General features: G+C 38.2%; 1 protein-coding gene across 9 annotated transcripts in view; it reads left to right on the forward strand.

Annotated features, from left to right (window-relative positions):
• The window catches only part of TDRD15 (tudor domain containing 15), a 205,903-nt gene that overhangs the window by 95,186 nt on the left and 89,216 nt on the right, over positions 1-21,501 (forward strand). For 3 of the 9 annotated variants that reach the window (XR_010830663.1, XR_010830665.1, XR_010830666.1), the window contains 2 exons: positions 1,474-1,565; positions 1,788-18,126. The gene's annotated coding sequence lies outside the window, so the exon portion shown is untranslated. The other 6 variants (XR_010830660.1, XR_010830662.1, XR_010830667.1 and 3 more) reach the window with 3 other exon arrangements.

Here is a 21,501-nt window from a genome sequence, read left to right on the forward strand (position 1 = left end):
CTCAGCTGGGCAAAGGCCTGTCACCTGCTCTACTGTGGCTCTTCCTTCAGTGGCCAGTTGGACTGGATGACCTCCAGAGGTCCCTCCCAACCTGAATGATTCTGCGATTCTATGATACCATTTGGTTTACTTCAATTATTCTCTTTGTTTTCAAAGAGAAGTGACAGTTTCAGAAATGGATCCAGCTGTTGATTATATGCTTCAGGGGGCAACATTAATGGAGAAGCTGCAGCCCTTCTAGCCCCCTGGTAAACTCAGGCCTCAGTTTTTATTGTTTTCTACCTTCAGCTATTGTATAGCATTGCTGAGCTCATAAAGCAGCTGCTGTGAGTGGTGTGAAAAGTAATTGCTGTATATACTTCATACAGCTTGTAAAATGATTTGGAAATTACTGTAGAGAAGTGAACTGCTACTTTTTTATCAGTATAGAAAAGCTCAAGATGGCAGATGACTAGATAAGCTATATATGTATGCATATATAAATACTCATATATAAGAGCAGATGTGTATATGCATATATATATATATATATATATATATGCATATATATGCCTTGGTGTTACTCTGATCCAAGGATCTGAATCCCAACTGTTGAGATAATTCATGTTACCTTAGAATCTGGCTTTAAAATCTGGCCACAGCCCATTGTTTTTTTTTTCAAGAAATAATGTTAGTGCTACAATGAGCAAGGTGGAGTTCCAGATTACATGCCTGGCTGTTAAGATGGGTTCAATAGAAAAGTGAACAAGAACTCGAAAGGGAAATCCACAAATATCAAGAAAACACGCCAACCTTAAGATATACAATTGAGCAACTTTCGTGCTTAGGGACATGGTTTAGTGGGTGATATTGGTGATAGGAGGATGGTTGGACCAGATGATCTTGGAGGTCTTTTCTAACCTTAATGATTCAATGATTCCCTAAAATGTTCGGGTCTGAACAAGTGAAAAAGGGAAACAAGATATAAGCTTATCTGATAAAGTAAGTCATACACTATCAACATGTATGTTGGTACATAAACTATGCAAGAAGGAGCCTCTTCCCTCCTAAATTCAAATACAGCATGTGGGACTGATTCTTCCAAGAGCATGGTAAGAGTCCTTCCTATGTCCTGCTTGCCTCAGCTTCTGTTGCTTTTCCCTACTTTTCAGATGATAACATCCATGCATCTCACAGGGTGGGCCTAGACTTTTATTAATTAAACTTTTAAGACCTTTGAAGAGGCGAAAGAAAAAGTATTATTATCAAGGATTATTTAAACTACATTTCTGTGAAGCTGAAATACAGTCCAGCTGAGAACTACATACCAAAGCCTTAGTAAAAATAGTCAACCAGTGGGTTTTCAGCCAGTATGATGTCAAATTAAAATTATACTTTGCAACAGTACATTCCATGCTGATAAATCCACGTGGATTAAATACAGAAATCTGAAAGAATAAACACCTTTTTTTTTTTTTTTCCTTTCTCATCTAGGTCATTTTGCTTCCTGTTAGGATTTTATTTTCAAAAAAAAGTAAACCTGAAATCTGTATGTGGAGATGTAAACAACTACACAGGAAAAAAAAGTAAGTACTTAGCAGCAGTGAAGTTTGTCCAAGGATTACCACAGTGAATAAAACCAACTTTGCTTTTAAAAGCTGAGTGTACTATTTTGGGAATGTGACCCCTTTTCATGAATAAATGACGTGGTGACATTTACAGATAAAGCAAGATTTAACTGCTATGAAAGGAGATGACAAATGTCAGGATGTCAGTAATGATCTGTGAACATAATGGTCTCTCACCAGAGCACTGAGTAGATATATAATGTAACTGTCGCCTGCTAATGCTGCCATGGAAGAAGAAAAGCAAAGCAATATGAAGAAGATCAAAAACCTCCCTGGAACCAACCTTAAAGTCTGATTGATAGACATTGGCACAACTTAACTAATAAATTATACTGTTAATGACTTTAAAGTTTTTACCTTGTGCACATTACTATTAAACACTATGAAATTCCTGTATAACTTACAACTAGGTTGTGTCAGAGGATCAAGTGCTGGCCGTCAAAACGGGCCTTCTGACAGTTTCTGTATTCCTGTTGTACTGCTGGGGCTTGGCTGTTGTGGAGGTCTCGCTGGAGCTGGAGGGATTTACAGCAATCAGAATCTGGTTCGTGGAGCCCAGATTACTGCAGAGCAGGATTTTCCTTTGGCATGAGCCAACTGTGGGAGAGACCTATTAGACCACTTAAACATGGCAGGGTTGTCCTCTTCCAGTGTTCTTAAGTGTTAACGTCTCTCAGTTTTTCACTCCCTGGCAGACCTGTGTAGGCCTAGCCTTGTGATTACTGTCAAACTTATCTTGACAACTTCTTTGGGAAGCCTAGAAATATGGTAGGGAAAAAAGCTTGGCATTATTTATGCAGTTGTCTTCTGAAGTTGTCTCAGTCAACTGCCTCCTACCCCCAGGCCCCAATCCAGATCCCCATTTGTCTCACATATTGAATGCTTTCTCCAGCTGACAGTTAAATTGATTCTTGTTTGCTATTTAAAGTGAGGAGAGTGCCTGGAAGTCTGAAGGTTTAAAAATCCAGAGACCTAAGCACAGCGCGGTGTGGAAGGCAGGGAGTTTCTTCGCATCCACTCCCCAGCCTCCTGGCAACTTCACAGCTCTCAGCTGTGCGGCGGGTTTTGCTTTCTTCGTGCGTTGCTCCGACAGTTTGTCGACCTTTTCCCTGAATAGGTTAGCCTGCCACAGGGCTTATGTTACCCAGAAGACCAAGGGTGTTTTCAGAGACATGGTGAAGTTGTGATTGAAAGCCAGACATAGTCAAACACTGGTACAATAAGCCAGGAAGTATTTGGCTGGTAGTTTGTTTATGAGAAGAAATATCCGGGACAAAATATTAAAATATCATGGTTAAAACATTAATACAGTAAAAATGCCAAGTTCTGGAACACAGTGAAGAAGATGCTGAACACTGAATAGATGTATTTTTAAGGAACATTCTGCTCCTGTTAACAGCGCACAAGTGCATCTCTAACACTACTTGTATAGATAAAGCAATCACAATATATTTCAGGCGAATCCGCATTACAAAAGAAACTCATCCCAATCTACTGTATCTTTTGATCTGCACTTTACAGTCAGTCATCTATAACAATGGACATGGAGGTGGCATTTCTGATACGACAGCCAGCATTGCAGCAATCATATACTGACATCTAGCAAGGATTCATCTCGATTAACATTATCCATCAAAAAGTTAGATGTCTTCTCTAAGCGAATTCTTTTAAGCTTTTTGTAAAGTCAATGGAGAGATGCAGGCAGTGCAGAGGGCAATCGACCCTATCCTGAGATAACTATTGTAAGATAAATTGTGCCTATTTCTTGTTATTCACTGTAGAAGGGTCCCAACTATCCGGAATAGGTGCCTGCATCTGAGGCGGCTGTACTTCCGTGAGGTATGTGGGAGGGAGGAGTGAAGAAGTGCTGTTCTAATTTCCATTGAATCAGCTGATCCAAAGGGTCAATTGCTTTAACACAACCTTGTTACTGTGCAACATTAAACTGTTAAACGTGATTAGGGATTTCTAGAGAGCGGTCTTTCAACCACAGTATTTTGCACAGACACAAGAAACTATGTACTAAAGAAAAGAAATACATTTTCTAAAATAGCAACTGCATAATTAAAGAGTGCACAAAAGAAGGATTAAGAACAAAACACTGAGTAGTATAAGAGCATTAAGCTAATTAATCAACATCTATATGGGTCCCTTTTTAAAGGATATTCAGTTAAATAGAAGTGACAGATAGTTCTAATATTGAATCCTGAGACGGTCATTGTGAAACTTTCCTTCTCTCTGACAAAACAGACACATCATTTGGAGAAGCAATACAATCATTCTGATAGTAATTGGGGAAGAGCCAATATCAGTGCTCTCAGGTTGTAAGACAGAATGGATTCCTGTTTGTATCAGTGTGGCATTCCTGCTGATCCAGTGGGGATAGTTGGGTCTATTTGTGTTGATATGAAAGTCCCAGTGAGTAAAGATTATCTGTTAAGGCCGGTTTTGTGATATGAAGCAGTAACTCTAGGGGCTGTTTGTTTAGTCCCTAGGATTTTAGTCCACAAAACCTCTTCTTGAAAATGTTAAAAGATAGTTTCTAGGTGGACTAACCAGGATCTACTTAGGTCTAGCTTTTCACCCATCCATTTTGAGTCAGGGATTTTTAATCTCAAATGCTTCTAACTTGTTAGATGTACATTCTGGTATTAGTGGACCATTCTCCCTTAAACTACTTGGGATTTTTCAGTGTAGTTTGTTTTGCTTTGTTTATTGTAATATTTAATGAACTCTTACAATTGGGTGGATTTCTAGGTTGCAGATATTGGAATATTGTTTAGATCTGTTGGGGTTAGAAGCTCATTACAAAATGTGCTAACAGTTCTACTGTTAACTGAAAGCCTAGGAGAGGGTTTTACTTTTTTAGTTTCAAAACACGCAGTTTTTGTCTATGCTTTTAATGCCCTTTATACCCATGAGCTGAGAGAAGGACATTAGTGGTTATCTCAGCCCTAACGCTTACTAACAAAGAGTGACAACTGCTGACACAACAACCTGCCTTGAATTATTTTGGGGTAGGGGGTGGAATGGGTTGGCTTAACACAAACATATAATTTCAGTAAACCACCATTTTCAGAAAACCACATTGTTTCAGATTTCCTTTGCTGACAGGGAGATGCATTTTTTTCAACAGACCTCTCTTAAAACAAACAAACAAAAAAAAAAGCAACATACAGAGGACTGAATAGGAAAATGGTGCTGAAAGGAGAATTACAATATGTACTTAGTGTCAGTCAAGATCTTCCATTTTAATTTTTATTCTGAGTTCTACTGAAGTATAAATATGTATACAAATTCTTATCCTTAATTAACTGTAGAGCTTACAGAAAGCATTTATTGCTATCCATTTCTTTCCTATCACTCCCCTTATCTCCCCTGATAAGAGCCGCATGTTTAGTAGACACACTATAACCCCGTAATTTGGAGCTACTACCATAGCATCAATTCTTCTGGATGATACCACACCTTGCCAGTCAAAAATGATTTGAACTTAAATTGTCAGTTAAAGATGTTCTTCAGTTTTATTGTCCCGAACTTGCAGGCAGTCTATTGGATGAAGTGAATTACTTTGTTGCTGAAAATGCTTGTAATTTTGTGTGAAGGACACAATCAGAATACACAATATTTTTTCCCCTTTGCATTTCCCAACCTGCTCTGCTCCTTTGGTGCCCAAGCATATTACAAAATTGCTGACATCTAAGCTGATCAATCAAACCCTTCGCAGTTCTGTAAATGATCAAGCTTAACTGTCTATGCAGCTGTTATTTGGCAGTGCTCCATCTGAAAAATAAAATGCAAACATCAAAAGAAGTTCACCTAGGTTTATAGTTCAGAGAAGGTTTTTTTTTTCTGATAGCTTGTCTGTTATATAAACAGAGTCTGTTAGGTCAAATTAGAAGACGACAGACCTTTGTCCTTTCAAAAATCTCTGGCCAGATGACAATCACCTCCCAAAGCAGAGTTGGTGTATCCCACCTAAGCAGTGTGTTGGTGCCATGCTGATAGTCTGCATACTAACATGCATAGTTTCCCAGAAAAACATGGGATATATACAAGCGTATTAAAGAGAAGCTATGGAAAGCTGGGATAGCCATATGGTTTACAGGATTAAAAGGATAGATCTTTTAAGAAATAGATCCATTATCTTCTCTTCAATTCTCCCCAACTCTCTGGAAGGCTTTAACTCCATGGCATGTATGGGCTGGACTAGTTGCCTTTAAAACTGCCGTAATTGATCTGCTACAGCTGTACTGTAGGGAACTGTGTGTATGTTAGATTAGTCTCAATTCAGAAAAAAAATAATACTAGTGTTCATGAAGTGTTTCCCTTCTTCATGTTCTATTCCTGAATTTAAATTATAGCCTTCCCCATAGTTTTATGAATTCTGCTGAACTGTTGATACGACTTGACCTGAACACATTAAGCAAATGTACCAAACTGAAGAAAGAACACAATGTGCATGAACAGTTTGGGATTTATCTAGAGGTGAATATGTGCTTCTATCCCTTGCCACAGATAGAGAGAGCTGGGCACAGAATATTGATGCTGATCTGGTAGGCCGCAAGAAGTCACTAGCCAAGGCTAGAGAGAGACAGCAAATCTCCCGACACTTCATGCTCTGATTGGTCATGCCCAAAAGGCATAGCAGCCAACTTGAACAGATCAACAAAGTTCTCATTAGCCAAATTCTGAGCTAACCTTTCCGCATGCTGATTGTAGAGAGGGCAAAACAGTAATCACAGTGGAAAAGTTATCCTTAGCACCTCTAAAAAGAAACTATCAGCCAATAAGCATTGTTGATCAGCCACAACATTGGATAAAGGAAATGAAAATATATTATTGAATCAAATGTCTTCCTGGGCAAAATGCAGAGGTTAAATGTTGTAGATATGAGTAAGAATACTTTACATGGAATGATGGACATAGTACCAGTTGGTCCTGGTCAGTTAAAATGTTTTCTGGGGTAATGTGGAAAAGAAGGTTTTCTCAAAGGATGTTAAAAGAAATGAAGTGCCCAATACCATTGCCAGTTTTACAACCCTCAGACTGTGTGGAAAACTCAGCCAGAAAACACTGGCAGGGAAAAGAAAATAATAACTAACAAGAACAACAAAACAAGTTTATGTGCTGTACAAGTTGCAATGTATTTAAGAGATATCTTTTTATATGCTTTCTCTTTGAGATGTGCTTTTGCAGTGCATTTTATATGCTGCTTAGTTAAAGACTGCAATGTCAAGATACAGAAATGTACAGCAAATTTTAAGCCTTTTAACCAAAGCCACAATATGCATCTAGCAAAATCATCCTTTTTTTTTTTTTTTCTCCTTGGCAGAAATTAGAACTGCTGCATTTAGAAGCACATCCCATTTCTATCAAATATACACCGTTTCCCCTGCAGCTCTTTTTATGTTAGTCAATATCTTTTAATGTTATCTGATGGTTTCCTAGGAGATGTCCTAAATGGCCAAACTCACTAGTTTGATGCTAGTGTTGGATAATATCTATATGCACTAAACATCTGTTTTGTTCACTGAAGTCTGCTCTGCCCTTTTTCCACTGGTCATTATGTTCCCCCTGTGGGTTTCTAATGGCTGCTAATGAGATAAGAAAAATGCTTCATGTACACTTCCATCTTCTCCGATGGTGTGTGATCAGAAGTCTGTGCTCTTTGTTAGAAGGAATTACTTCAAAATCATTGTTAGTATTTCCTTGTACAGTAGTTTGAATGCAAATTTTACACTTAAGGACTAAAGTGCCTTTTAAAAATCTGTAAGAAGCAATTAGAAAGAGAAAGATCACCACATTATGGGGTAAAGAGTTCTATTTGTGGAAGGGTGGGCTCAGTGTTGATTCATGTTTTTCAGATGGTACAGTACAGGTTGCATCATTAATAGAAGATTAAGATGCCAAATGGGGAATTTTTACCTTCTGTTTCTGAGTCTTTCACCATAGGAAATCACCCGGATATGGCTAGAGGTTGATTTTACATAACATGATGAGCAGACAGAGTGTTCCTCAGATTTAACAGAGCCTGCTGTTACTGTGGGAAGAAGGGCTGACAACTTGGGTAGTATCCATACAGAACTATAATTTTTAATCTGTCAAAATCACTTCCCTTTAGAAAGTCTGATTTCATTAGCATGTTTTTTTGTTGGATGTGATTGTCTCTCTTAGCAGCTTTCCTTTTACAGCTGTCACAAAAGCCAATCAGATTATACCAAGGGCAGGAAATAAGTCTTTTTGTTGTAAATTAATTTAGGCAAGAATAAATCGCATATGGCTAGATTTAGTTCCTACTTTATGAAGTGTGAAATTTTACCAAAGTAACAGATGAGGGTTCTAAGAGCAGGTATTGGCATAAATGTGGTTACAAACTATATTCCTTCTGGCACTCTTGTGGTGACTATAATACATATAACCTATGTCTCATAAATGGCAAAGCAAGCTTTCAGCTAAGCCTACAGTGTAGGCAAAACTGATATATAACCTTCATGGAGAGAGGCCAAATTAAGCTTTTATCAGATTCTGTCTGTGCTGCACTGCTCTGGGGTAATTCTAACCCAAACACCGAGAATTCACTTATGTTCATTTTTCTTCATATTTGATCTCCTGCACTCTTCGACTTACCAGTGTAGGCTCCACTGCCATACTAAAGTTTGAAATTTTCTTACGGCTTTCTATGCTGTACTACCATGGAGTCTCCAGGCTGAAACTTGCCTCTCTTCATCTCATGCATTTTGGCCTGAGCGTGTAAGATAGGAAGGATGTGGGTGCTTTATGGAAACCTGTGCTTGATTCAGCTCTGTTATGCTTCATAAATTTGTGGGGAAAAGTATCAGATTCTCATGAAAAAGTATTTTGCAAATAAGTGGGGTAAAGAACAATTCCCCCAAAGGGTTGTTCCATTTGGCTGCAAAGGTTAAAAAAATGATATTTTCAGAAGTCCTTAGTACACAGAATGATGTGATGAGCATCATGGAAAGAGGCTACTTAGTGTGTTAGCTGGCCAATCCATCTTCTCCTAGGCTGTTTGCAATAAGGGACAGCATGAGTTAATAGCAAAGCTCATCAGTGAAGCTGTAGATTTACTTTTCGGTCACCATGCCCTATCTGGAGAGCAGGTAAAGCTGTGATTTTATTTGGTAATGAGTCTTTCTGTACAGGTGCAGAGAAGCATTCTAGAAAAAGTCAGTGTCCACCTGTGGTGCTATATGATTACTTCGGATAAGAATTTCCTTTACTTTGGAATCTTGCTCCGTTTTCTGTAGACTGTATTACTAGGAAGAGGTAGTAAGCAGTATGTGGATCAGTCACTGTTTCCCTTACAGATAATAATATTACCTGAGCAGACACAATACAAGTCCCACTGTGTTTTTGTTGTGCCCTGAAATAAAGGTGAAAGACTCCATAGTAATTATTTCTTGTAAACAAAGTGTCTTTCCCTTCTGAAAGATTATTGGTCTTCCAGTTTGTAATTTTGGAGTCTTTGCATTTCTAAAGGCTCATTAATTATGTCTACTACCTTGATTTTTTTAGAATTAAAGAGATTCTTCTGTTTTATTAAAACTCTTCCATTTCTTTGTATAATAGGCTAGCTGTTTTTCCTCTCTTCATTTTTTTTTTTTCCCAGTTCCATCTGGGCATTTAAAAACAGTAATTCTGTGTCTTTTCATGTGCTCCAGATCTTCTGCAATGCCAGTCTCTAACTGACAGTATTTGATCTGTTTTATGATTACCCTTCATCTGTTGCTGGCTCTTTTCCTGTATGCTGGTAACTGCTTTGATCACCTCTTGGCCAGAATCTGTGGATTCTCATAATTCCTTCTGGAAAGATTCTTTTGTCTTCTTTTAATTACTTTTTACCATTACCTGGCTAGCATCCATTGTCTGTTGTCTGGTTTTAATTTTTGCCACTAATAGGACTCTTCTGCATTGGGACATTTAGGAAAGTCAATCCAAATTAAATGTTAAAGATCACACTTCAGCTATGTTAAATCCCTGTGTAGATAGCCCTGTTAGAAGTAAAGAAGACCTTAATTTTGTTTAATTTAATACATACTAGAAATGAATTAAGCTAAGACAAATTTAACCACTTCAGTTTTGAGCAGCTGTGTATACAAGAATTGTGAGACTTAACTAATCTATCTTAGATTCATACTTCTTATTAACCTGTTTTTCATTTCCTGAGTTTCTTGTAGACAAAAGCTGGACTTTCTTTTCTATAGGAATTATCATTTACGAACAACCGAATTTTTATTCTGCTTTTCTTGATGTTTGACTGTCACTCCTTTGCTCTGATGGTAACTTCAATAATTTCTGAGAGGTAAGGAAGATTTACAGAACATAGTTGTTCTTATTATTTCATTAAGTTAACTTATGACGTTATAGATTCACATTAAGCTCAGAGTCACACTGTAATGGATGCTGTAAACGCATAGGATGGAATTCATCTCACATATCCTTACTGGGCAAATGGCAGACAGATGGAACATACCTTCAGCAAGTTTGCAGATAATCAAAGCTGAGGGGACTGGTTGATACACCAGATGGTCATGCCACCATTCAAAGAGACCTTGACAGGCTGGAGAAATGGGCAGAGGGGAATCTTATGAAGTTAATGCAAAGCTCTGCATCTGGGGAGGATTAACCCCATGCACCAGTACGTGCTGGGGGCTGAGTGGCTGGAAAGCAGCTTGCTGAGAAAGACCTTGGGTCCTGGTGGATTGCAAGATGACCATGAGCCAGCAATGCACCCTCACAGCAAAAAAGGCCAAGGGTTTCCTGGGCTGTATTAGGCAAAATATTTCTAGTAGGTCAAGAGAAGTGATCCTTTCCCTCTACTCAGCGTTGGTGAGGCCACACCTGAGGTACTGTGTCCAGTTCTGGGCTCCCAAGTACAAGAGAGATGTAGATGTACTGTGGTACATCCAGCACAGGGTCACAAAGATTATTAAGAGACTGGAATATCTTCTGTATGAGAGGCTGAGAGAGCCCTGTTTTATCCTGGTGAAGAGAAGGCTCAGGGGAGATCTTATCAATGTGTCTATAAACACCCGATGGAAGGGAATGGAGAGCCAGACTCCTTTCGGTTAGTACCCAGTGACGTGACAGGAGGAAATGGACATAAAATAAAACAGGTGAGATTCAATCTGAACATGAGAAAACACTCTTTGATTGTGAGTGTGGTCAAGCAATGCAGCAGATTACTCAGAGAAGCTGTGGAGTCTCTGTCCCTGGAGAGTCAAAACAGTTGGACAAAGTACTGGGCAACTTGCTGTTGCTGATCCTATTTGACCAGAGGGGTTGGACTAGGTGATTTCAAGAGATTCCTTCCAACTTAAATGATTATATGATAAAGCTGAATTTCTGAATGCTCCCAGTATAGGATGGTAAATTCCTTAATAGATAGGAGTCTTAGTAAAGTGATGTCTTCTTCTGCTTACATAGAAAGTCAAAATTTGATAAGGTGAACTTATCAAGAATGCATCCATTCATCTATCCATACATTTTATCATAAGAAGTGTTCCTATATTTGATATTGTTACCTATACAGAGAAGATACAGTTAAAACACACATCCAAATCAAGTCATGCACCCAAGGTTGCAGTGTGTCACTTCCAGACTTGTTCCATGTACTCATGCTGCACCCATGCCTTCTGAAATTTTGTACTTTTTAATTCGTCCTTTCTGTGGTAACCCAAGCCTTTAAAACAGTAGCAAATTTCCATAGTGATAACCTGGCACTGAAACAGAACACCGGAAAAGCAGGTGTATATGGTGTGTGACCTAAAAGGTTCATTTCATCACAGAGAACTTCTTGTTCTTGTATATTTTAATGTCCCAAACACACGACTCGGAGCCCACAGCCTTGTTCCCAGGGGGCTGCTGATCTGAAGTTAATGATCCTATAGGCAGGCACATTTGAAAAGTATGCTGACTTTTAAAACTAGCGTGCATCCAACAGCTCCTAGTGAAGATGATGAAGAATTATCTTCAGAATTATTTTAATATTTATTATTTTAAGAGGAGGAGGAGAGACAAGGATGTGACAGCTTCTGTAATGCAAAAAGGATGAACTCATGCAACTCTAACTATCCTTTTGCTGTCTATTAAAATCGTTCCCAGTGAGTCTGTCTCAGCAGCAGACAAATGAACACTCCTATGTAAATCCCCTCCTGTCTGATAGGTAGGCATTTGCAAGCCAAAAAAGAATCCTCCTTCTTACTTCTCAAAAGTATGCTCTGCCTTTCAGATAATACGTACTTTCCCAACCTTGTCAGGTGAGGCAGTGCTTGAAAGCTTTTTAGCACTTACCCTTTTGTATAACTAGTTATCTCTGTAGGAGAGTTTGCAGCAGTCTTTAACCCCTTTGTATTCTCCTTATATCTCAGAGATGTCTCTTGCAAGCTAATAAATTCTGTTAAGTCTCTCCTTTTTCCACAACATTAGTCTCCCATTAACTAGTAATGAGCCTTGGAAGATTCCTTGTGAGGATCTGAGCAACCACATTAATTCCTTAAAACATCTTTAACAATAGTGATCCTATTAACAGCGAGTTTAGGAATGTCTGGTACATACAATTAGCCTTAGCGTTTTGGTGGCCTACATTTATTCTGCTCTGAAATTGCTGAAGTCCTAGAAAGATGTTGCTAAACTCTCTCTGAATGCTGTCATATGTAGTAAACTGGAGCTGTGCTGCTAAATTCATGCTTTTTCATGGTAATTTCTTCAGCTGAATTATTTTTGTAGAGAAGCTCATGTCATCAAAAACAAAGTTTATATAGGTTTCTGCATGCTTTTAAACACATGAAGTGACAGCTAGTTGTTTAGTGTGATTATTTTATTTTATTTTTTTATTTTTTGCACAAAACATACCAGCATACCAGGCAACATACAGCCAACACACACACTGCTAGTCTTCGCTATATGATTTCACTCCACTTTGGATTGTGTGGGAGCTCACTCTTTCATTTTAGAAGTCTAGAGAAAAATGTATGCCTTTGGAGGTTTATAAAGAGGGTTCTTGTTGCTTAAGGTTAAGTATCTAAATTAGGTGTCCAAAATCCTACTTATCTAGCAGCCTACTGACAGCCGACTTACAGCAGTAGGATAGGGATTGAGGGAAAAGAACTAAATCCTACTAGAAAATATCATTTTTTTCCCCCAGAAATCTTGTATTTTATGAACACTTCAGACAAAGTTTGGCTTCTAACTAAGCTCACTTTCACATTCATGTCAAAAAATCAAACCAGTCAAAAAATAAATGGGGAGTCAAAGCTGAAAGTAGATCACGTTCTTCTGGAGAAAGAATGAGAATCGTGGTCTTGCAGAAGACAACTGTGGATTCTAGACATTTTTCTGTGCATGCCTGTGACATTACAATCTGCACTCAGTTTACTTCTGCTGACCTCTGCATTGCTAAAAGGAGAAATGACGCCCATCGATTCAACCCACTCATTTCTGCTTCTTTTCAGCATCAATTCTTCAGTGAATTATTTCCTTCTGCTACAGCAGCTCTTTCAGACTGTCATGGTTTTGTTTTTGTTGGGCTTTTTCTTTTTTTAAGTCTCTTTTCTGAGGCCCATTGTTTTATGCCATTTTAATCTTTGCTTTGTTCCCTTGTGATAGGCATTAAAACTGCAATGCATTTAGCAAAGTTAGTTACATTCATTCTGCCCTTTCACTTTTTAAAAAGACAGTTTTTATGAACATAAAAAACTTTTATGAACTTTATGGAAAAAAAAAAAGAAAAAAAAAGGGGAAAGAAAACCAACTACCCAACCACTACAACTTGGTGAATTGGTGTCATACTTACAATCTCCTACATTCCTACATTCTGTCTGAATATGCTGAAACCTGATAGCACTAGCTTCAACATCATGAAAACCTCTATGAGTTTTTCTCTAAAGCCATAATTTGATCTGAAATCAGCTCCAAAAGGATCATTGATTGCGAGACTATATGCTTGGTTGAAAATAGTTTTTAATCTATATTACAATAATACTTCCAAGTTGCATATATTACAAGAAGAAACAATATGAAGGCCATTACTGAGACTGTGACATGAACAGAGAGCCTAGTACAGCCTAGTACATAAATTATTTAATTATAAGAAAAGAATGGCAATAATCTATCTTTTCTCTGAAATGAGGACAAGAAAACAAGAAAGCCATGGCTGGCAAGTGTAAGTGACACAGTTTAGGTTTTCAAAAGACACTTGAGGAAAGAGGGCTGGTGCAAAACGTCTGTCCCGGTGTGATTAGAGAGGCTAGGTCCTTCTGTTCTGTGTGTGCAGCTGAGCACTCATTGCACTGGCTTGTTGGTTTGGCCTTCAGAAGGTTCTGATCATTTGTTCTCTTTAGACACAAAATCTTTTCTTTTTTTTCTTTTTTTTTTTTTTTTTTTTAAACAAAAGACATTTGAAAGGGTTTTTAATTGACTGCCCAGCATCATTGTTCATTTCTGAAAACTGAGCTTCACTTTTTTGCTTGGTCCATTTGAATTTTCTTGAAGTGAGTGACTTTGATGTGAAAAATTGTGGCCCCTCTACAATAACTGCAGTCCTATTGAGCAAATGGTGTCTCATAGAAATTTACGTTGTAAAAGGACTAACAAGAAAAAAAAAAACAAACATTGAATGCTGCTTTCCACCAACTTGTCTTTTAAATTACCCTATATGCGGAAACAAATGGTGGTAGTTCTACGGTAGTTTCTATATTATGGTAAAAATAATATATAAAGTATAAATCAGTTTTCCCGCATTAGTTTCTGAAATTTTAACTTGCATTTTGGACATTTTATCTTAGAATAGGTGGATCTTCCATACTAGAAAATAAGACTGTGTCAGCTTTCTAAGCACAGAAACAATTCCAGTTAGTGAGCTGGGCTGTTATTTGATTATTAAACTTTACTTGTTCCACAGAATGGCCATCTTAGTTACCAGGTTATGAGCCCCTTCTCAATTCAAAAATTCAGTAGTCTTCCTAGACATATGTGATCTGGACATAAAGGTAGTATAACTAGGATACAAATATGAATATGCCCCTTTACAGAGATGCTTTGGAATTTTCACATGGGAAAGAGTGTGCATATAGAGCAAGACTGCTTCTGGGTTCATTTTCTCTGGTTGTTCATCTCTCTCAGTAACATAATCTCTAGTTTTAGCCAGGAGATGGCTTTAAATACCATCTTGGTGTGATCTCATATGAAATGGTCCTTACATATTGAAGAAACATCAGCACAAGCTGTTGCTAATTTTGTTAATAATTAATTGTGCAGCATGGATTTGTTGACGTGACATGGATAGGGGTCAACTAAATAGATTTTTCTTGGGTTAATAGAAGTTTTCCATCTCCTCTATTTCTGGTGCTTAAAATTTTCTTTGCCAACCTTAAGTTCAAGAATCAGTGCGTAAAATCCTCATGAACAGGCAGCCATCCTTTAACCAAGGCTGCCACCATCCTTTGTATTCTTCTGCTGTGAAACTTTCCTTATTGGTAGGAGGCCTGTGAAATGCTTGGGAACAATTTTATGAATAAAAGTATTTCAAGTGCTAAAACTCATTTTGTATAAATTAAAATAATGTCTTTTGGACTTTCCATAAAACACTATATGCTCTACTCATCCCTGGAGTGGATTTCTTTTACTATTATTACTGTGATGACACATAATTAAGTCAGATTACATTTTTATAGAGAACGGAGAATAGCTAAGACACAGTTTTAAATTATTCATCAATAAGTTTCACAAAAAAAGCAAAAAGATAAGAATTTAAAATGTACTCTCTGTTGTGTTTTTTTTTTCTTCTTTTTTTTTTCTTCCTAAAACTAGATAATTTTATAATGGTATATTGAACAAATAAGTCTCTCTCTTCCCCCCATGAGAGAACAAGAGACTTCATTTAACGCCACATGTGTTATTGTGCTTATCTGCTGATTACCATATTACTTTGATTTGTATGGTAGATTGTAAACTCTTGTAGGATTATGGAAAGATTTCTTTCCCCAGGCTGAAGCAGTGAGATTTTCAGCATCATGAAGCCAGAGATGAGTAGGAAAGAAGCAGATTGGTTATTACGTCTCTATGTATTTTTTACCCACTGGTTCATCTCATTTTTATCACTGCAAAGTCAGCATGAAAGCTGACTAAGTTAATACACCTCCACAACATTGTCACACCACTAAGTTTTAATGCCTTTCCATATCCTCAATATGCTTAGTGAAAATGTGAATTGCTGAAATGGGGTAGCTGTAAGGAAGGGCAGGAGTCAATAGGCTGTGATTCAACTGGTTAAAATACTCCTTTTGATTTCAAATTGGTACTATATGATGAAGGAAAAGGCTGATTTTCTAAACATCAGGACTTCTTTTTGTATGATTCTTTTTGACTTTGGATTGGTTCATCCAATTACAAGACAATTTACTTGGCATATTAAGCTAAGATTTAAAGATTAAAAAAAAAAAAAAAAAAAGGAAATTTAGACCAGAAAATGAGTGTGAATGTCCTATAAAGCTAAAATTGCTAAAATTCCAAAACAGCACCTGGAATTCTGAATGTAGTTTTTGTCAGCTGTGTCCAAGACTAATAGAAGTTATCAAGGAAAGCATAATGTAGGTGAAAAGATGAAAGCAAAGTGTAGGGACAGCTTTGCAGTTTTCACTTCGCAAAAAGATTGTCAGTACAGACAGAGGGGCTCTTGTTAGGACTTGTACAGTTCATCACATTTATAAATTATTTGGAATAACAGATGAATAATGAGGTGACTAACTTTGCTGATACTACAGAATTCTTCAAGGTGACAAAACTGACAACAAAAGTGTAAGCAGATGTTGTGATTTTGAGTGATTGGAGATAAAATGAGAGACAAAATTCAGTGCTGATAAATGAAAAGTAATAGATGCAAGGAAGCACAGTCCTAACAATTTGTACACTGCCATAGATTCATAAATGAGATATTGCTATTTTGGAAAGACATCTTAGAGTTGTAGTTATCTCTTTAAAAGGTGCTCAGTGAAAGGTGAAGACAGTACGAACAACAAAGAAAGCATCAAAAACAGAATGGTAGACATAATTTTTCCTCTGTATAAAGCCAGGATCACCTTGTGTCGTAAATACTCTATGCAGTTTTGTCCATCCTTTTCCAACAGAAAAAAATGTTGAAACAGAGAAGATCAACAAAGATCAAAGGCATTATGAAGACACTTTTGTGAAGATCAGTTAGGCTAGGATTATGGATCTTTGGGGAGAAAAAAAAATGACCAAGGAACAAAATTATATTAGATAATAAATAGCACAGAGAAGATGAACTGCTTTGTTTACTGTTGACCATGTTTGAAGAAATAGGGACCATCTGATGAAATTGTCATGCTACTAGTCTAAGGTAAATGTAAGGAAGTGCTTTTCTCACACGTTTCAGCTTTGGAACTCACTGTCAGATTTTTGTAGTGCCCAAAGAATAAATTAGATTTTAAAAAAGTCAGGAAAGTTAGCTAGAAGAAAAGAACATTATTATCCTCTACAATACTAAGATGTATATATTTTTATTCATATACAGGAGGAATATTTCTTATGCTTCTTCTTTAAACAACAATAAAAGATGACTTCCACAATACTGGAGCTTGTTTGCTGAATCTGATGTACTTAGTTTTATCCGCTATGACTTTTCCATTGTTACAGAAATGAAACCAGTCCACGGAAGGTCTACTATGACATTCAAAGGGAATTCTCATGAAATAAGAAAAAAGACTCTTGCAATAAACCTCATTTAAAATAAGAAGGGAAATGACCCCAATATTTGTGAATTAATCAGAGGATAAACACTTGGAAAGGAAAAGCTGTTTTTCATATAGGACAATTGAGATGTGTTCTGGGATGTCTTGAAGAAATAGTTTTGTATGGGGTCACTTATGCCAGATTTGCATCCAAACACTGCATCTTATCTAGTGTTAAAGCTGTCCAGAAGCATGGAATAATCCAGCTGTGAGCATCTATTTGCCTTTTTCCTTCTATATCTGCAGTTAATTATTGGCAATTAAAATATTTGTGGAGATATTTTAGAAGTAGATGTGAACAATTATACCAGTTAGGAACAGATCAGTACAGACCCTTACCTGGTTGGCTCGATGGAGATAAATGTTACTTAAAAGAGCTTTCAGTCCACCCACCAGTGAGAAACAGAGCAGTAAGGCTGATAGCTGCTTGTTAAGTTGTAGCAGGTGGAAAGACTGAAAATAATTTTAAATTACTTCCCGTCTCCCTCTTCATGTGGGGATAACTGTGGAACCGTTGGAGCAACAAAAAAGGTTTTTTCTTGTCTTGAGAAGTGTAAAGGTACCCAAAGGTATTAGATATGAAATACAGGAGTGTTGCCAGAACACTGTACAAATTGTTGAAATGAAAAGTTGGAGAGGTGTTTAAAGATGCATCTGAGGGAGGTGAGGGCTTAAGAGAGACATAGTTATTTTGTTCTGTCATTTTGGCCTCAGCCTGAATCCTGCATGCAACATCAGGTTGTCTTTCCTTAGGACTGAGCCTGGAATACAAGGATGAGACAACCTGGCATGCCCTGAGGTGGCCTGGAGCACTGACCTTCTTCCCAAGGACTGCCAGAGCTACTGTGCTGAAGTTCAAACTTTTTATGGACTAGTGATTTTCCTGTGTTACTGCCAGCAATCTTAAGCACTCTGGATATTCTGGCTGCAAATCAAGCTGTCTGTGTAAATGTAAGTAACGTCTCTGCCCAAGTATTCCTTACCCCACAGGGTTAAAATAATAAGTGTATCAAAATTGGAGGTGTTCTGGTACCATGGTAATAGAGTCATGTCAAATATGGAACCATGTAAAGTGTAAAATTTTTTAGATGTATAGAGCTAAGTCAAGCTGAAACATACAAATGCAAATTGTGATCTGAACTCTCTCCCAGGAGCAAGAGCTTTGGGTCAGATGTTACTGTTCAAGACTGTTTCCAAGTGAGGGACTGTGCCTTTTTATAACACAAGCCGTGTTACACTTTGATTTCTTCCTCTTCCCTCGTCTGAATTATGCTACTTTTGTTGATACGAATTCATGGCCACTAGCCAATGACCATAAAAGCCTTTCTACACCACATATTGACTTGAAAGACTTAGGTCCCCAGAATAAAAGGGTGACACTTTATCCACTCAGCCAGACCAGACCCTTGATTTTACATTGCTGTTTTCTCTGAGTTTCAGAAGACCTTTTAATATTTCAGAACCATACCAGCACTTTCATAAACTTTCCAAAGGGTGAACAGTAGTAGTTGTATTCCAGCTGCTGCTGAATCTGCTGTGTTTGTTCAGCCCTGAAATGATCTTTTAAGATGTGAAAATAGAATGTTTCACTAGTACTGAGTCATAAACACAAAACTGACCGGGGATGCTATCCACCCAACAAAAAACTACCTCTTATGTATTAGAATATTTTTTCCCAGCTTTCTGCATGTAGACCTGATTATGATTTAACCTGATTCTTTTTCTTTCCCTTTTTTTTTTTTTTTTTTTTTTTTCCCGTCTCCCAGCAGAGCAGGTAAAATAATATTCATAAAATGACTTTTAATTTTTTTTTGAGAAGATAGTGGCTATTACTTTGCCCTTAAACACACTATGAATCTATTGCAAAGACTTATAGGAAACAAAGACAATCTTTTTCTCATAGAAAGCAAGCAAGCCATATTTACTTGTTACAGAAATATTCCTCTGAATGATCTAAGTATTTTGACTCTAGTCACAGAGCTGGTTAAATCTAAGATTGCAAGCTGATCTTCTGATTACTATTGTACATTTTTCCTCATTTCACATTATTTATTTGACTGTGTGAAATAAATTTCTTCTACGTATGCTGTACTACTTTCATATTTTCTTCATAATGCAAACAAATGAGGTGCCAGTACAGGGGACTCTCAAACTCAAGTCCTTACACACGTTTAATGCTAATAGCACTCCATATCAACAATATGAGCTCTTAGCAGAAATCATACAACTCCAAAAATATTTTTTCACTCTCTTTCCCTTTACCAAGCAATTAGGAGGAGAGGAAAACAAACAAACAAACAAAAACTCACACCACAACAAAACAAAACCAATAAAAGCAGAAATGAAGAAGACTGAGGAACTCTACATGTTCTTTGCCACAGTCTTCACTTCCAGTCAGGCTTCCCATGTCTCTCATTTCCCTGAACCCATAGATGAGGGCTGGGGGAGCAAAGTCCCTCCCACTGTAAGCAAAGAGGAGGTTCAAGATCATTTAATGAAACAGATCAAGTGCAAGTCTATGGGGCCTGATGATATGCCTCCCAGGGGCCTGAAGGAACTGGCTGATGGAGTTGCCAAGCCTCCATCATATTTGAAAAGTCCTGGCAGTCAGGCAAAGTCCCTGGTGACTGGAAAAAGGGAAACATCACCCCCGTTTTTTAAAAGGGTAGAAAGGAAGACCCAGGGAACAACAGGCCATTGAGCCTCACCTCTGTGCCTGTCAAGACCATGGAACAAATCCTCCTGCAAGCAATGAAGGACAAGGAGGTGATCCATAAGAGCCAGCATGGCTTCACCAAGAGTAAATCATGCCTGACCAATCTGGTGTCCTACTACGATGGAGTGACTGCATCAGTTGGCAAGGGAAGACCCACTGATGTCATCTGCTTGGACTTCTGTAAGGCCTTTGCAATGGTCCCACATGACATCCTGATCTCCAAATTGGAGAGAGATGGATTTGATGGGTGGACTATTCAATGGGTAAAGAACTGGTTGGATGGCCACAAAGTGGTGATAAACAGCTCTATGTTGAGGTGGAGGCTGGTGATGACTGGTGTGTCTCAGGGTCTGTCTCGGGACCAGTACTGTTTTATATCCTTATCAATGACATAGGCAGTGGGATTGAGCACACCCTCAGCAAGTTTGCAGATGACACCAAGCTGAGTGGTGCAGTTAATCCAACAGAGGGAAAGGGATGCCATCCAAAGGGACCTGGAAAAGCTTGAGAAGTGGACTCATGTGAACGTAATGAGATTCAACAAGGCCAAATGCAAGGTGCTACACCAGGGTCAGAGCAATCCCAGACAGGAGTACAGACTGGGAGAAGAACTCATTGTAAGCAACCCTGTGGAAAAGGACTTGGGGGTTCTGGTGGACAAAAAGCTCAACATGAGCCAGCAGTGTGCACTTGCAGCCCAGAAGGCCAACTGCATCCTGGGCTGCATCAGCAGAAGTACACACTTGAAGTACTGTGTCCAGGTCTGGGGCCCCCAGCACAAGAAAGATGTCAATTTGTTAGAGCAGGTCCAGAGGAGGGCTACAAAGAGGATCAGAGGACTGGAGCACCTCTGCTTTCTTCAGAAAGGCTGTGAGAGCAGGAGCTGTTCAGCTTGAAGAAGAGAGGGTTCTGGGGAGACCTGATTGTAACCTTTCAATACTTCAAGGGTGCTTATAAAAATGATGGAGAATGACTTTTTACACAGGCAGATAGTGATGTCTTTAAACTAAAAGATTGGAGATTTAGATTAGATGTTAAGAGGGAGTTCTTCACTCACTGGAACAGGTTGCCCAGAGAGGTTTTGGTTGCCCCATCCCTGTGGGTGTTCAAGGCCAGGTTGGATGGGACCCTGGGCAATCTGATCTAGTGGATGGCATCCCTGCCTATGGCAGGGGGTTGGATCTGAATGATCTTTAAGGTCCCTTCCAACCCAAGGTCTTCTATGGTATGATTCTATGAAAACTTTTTTCTATATACTAAATGCCCAACTCAAGCAACTATGGACAAAATATCAGGCTCTAATAGGTAAGACTTTGAAATACAGCTGAGATTGTCTTTCCTTGTCATGTCGTCCTCTCACAGCCTTCTAGGTTCCTGTCTAGGTGGGCCTTATGTCTGAATTTTA

This window comes from Anser cygnoides, chromosome 3 (genome assembly GCF_040182565.1).
Source record: "Anser cygnoides isolate HZ-2024a breed goose chromosome 3, Taihu_goose_T2T_genome, whole genome shotgun sequence".
Classification (NCBI taxonomy): Eukaryota; Metazoa; Chordata; class Aves; order Anseriformes; family Anatidae; genus Anser; species Anser cygnoides.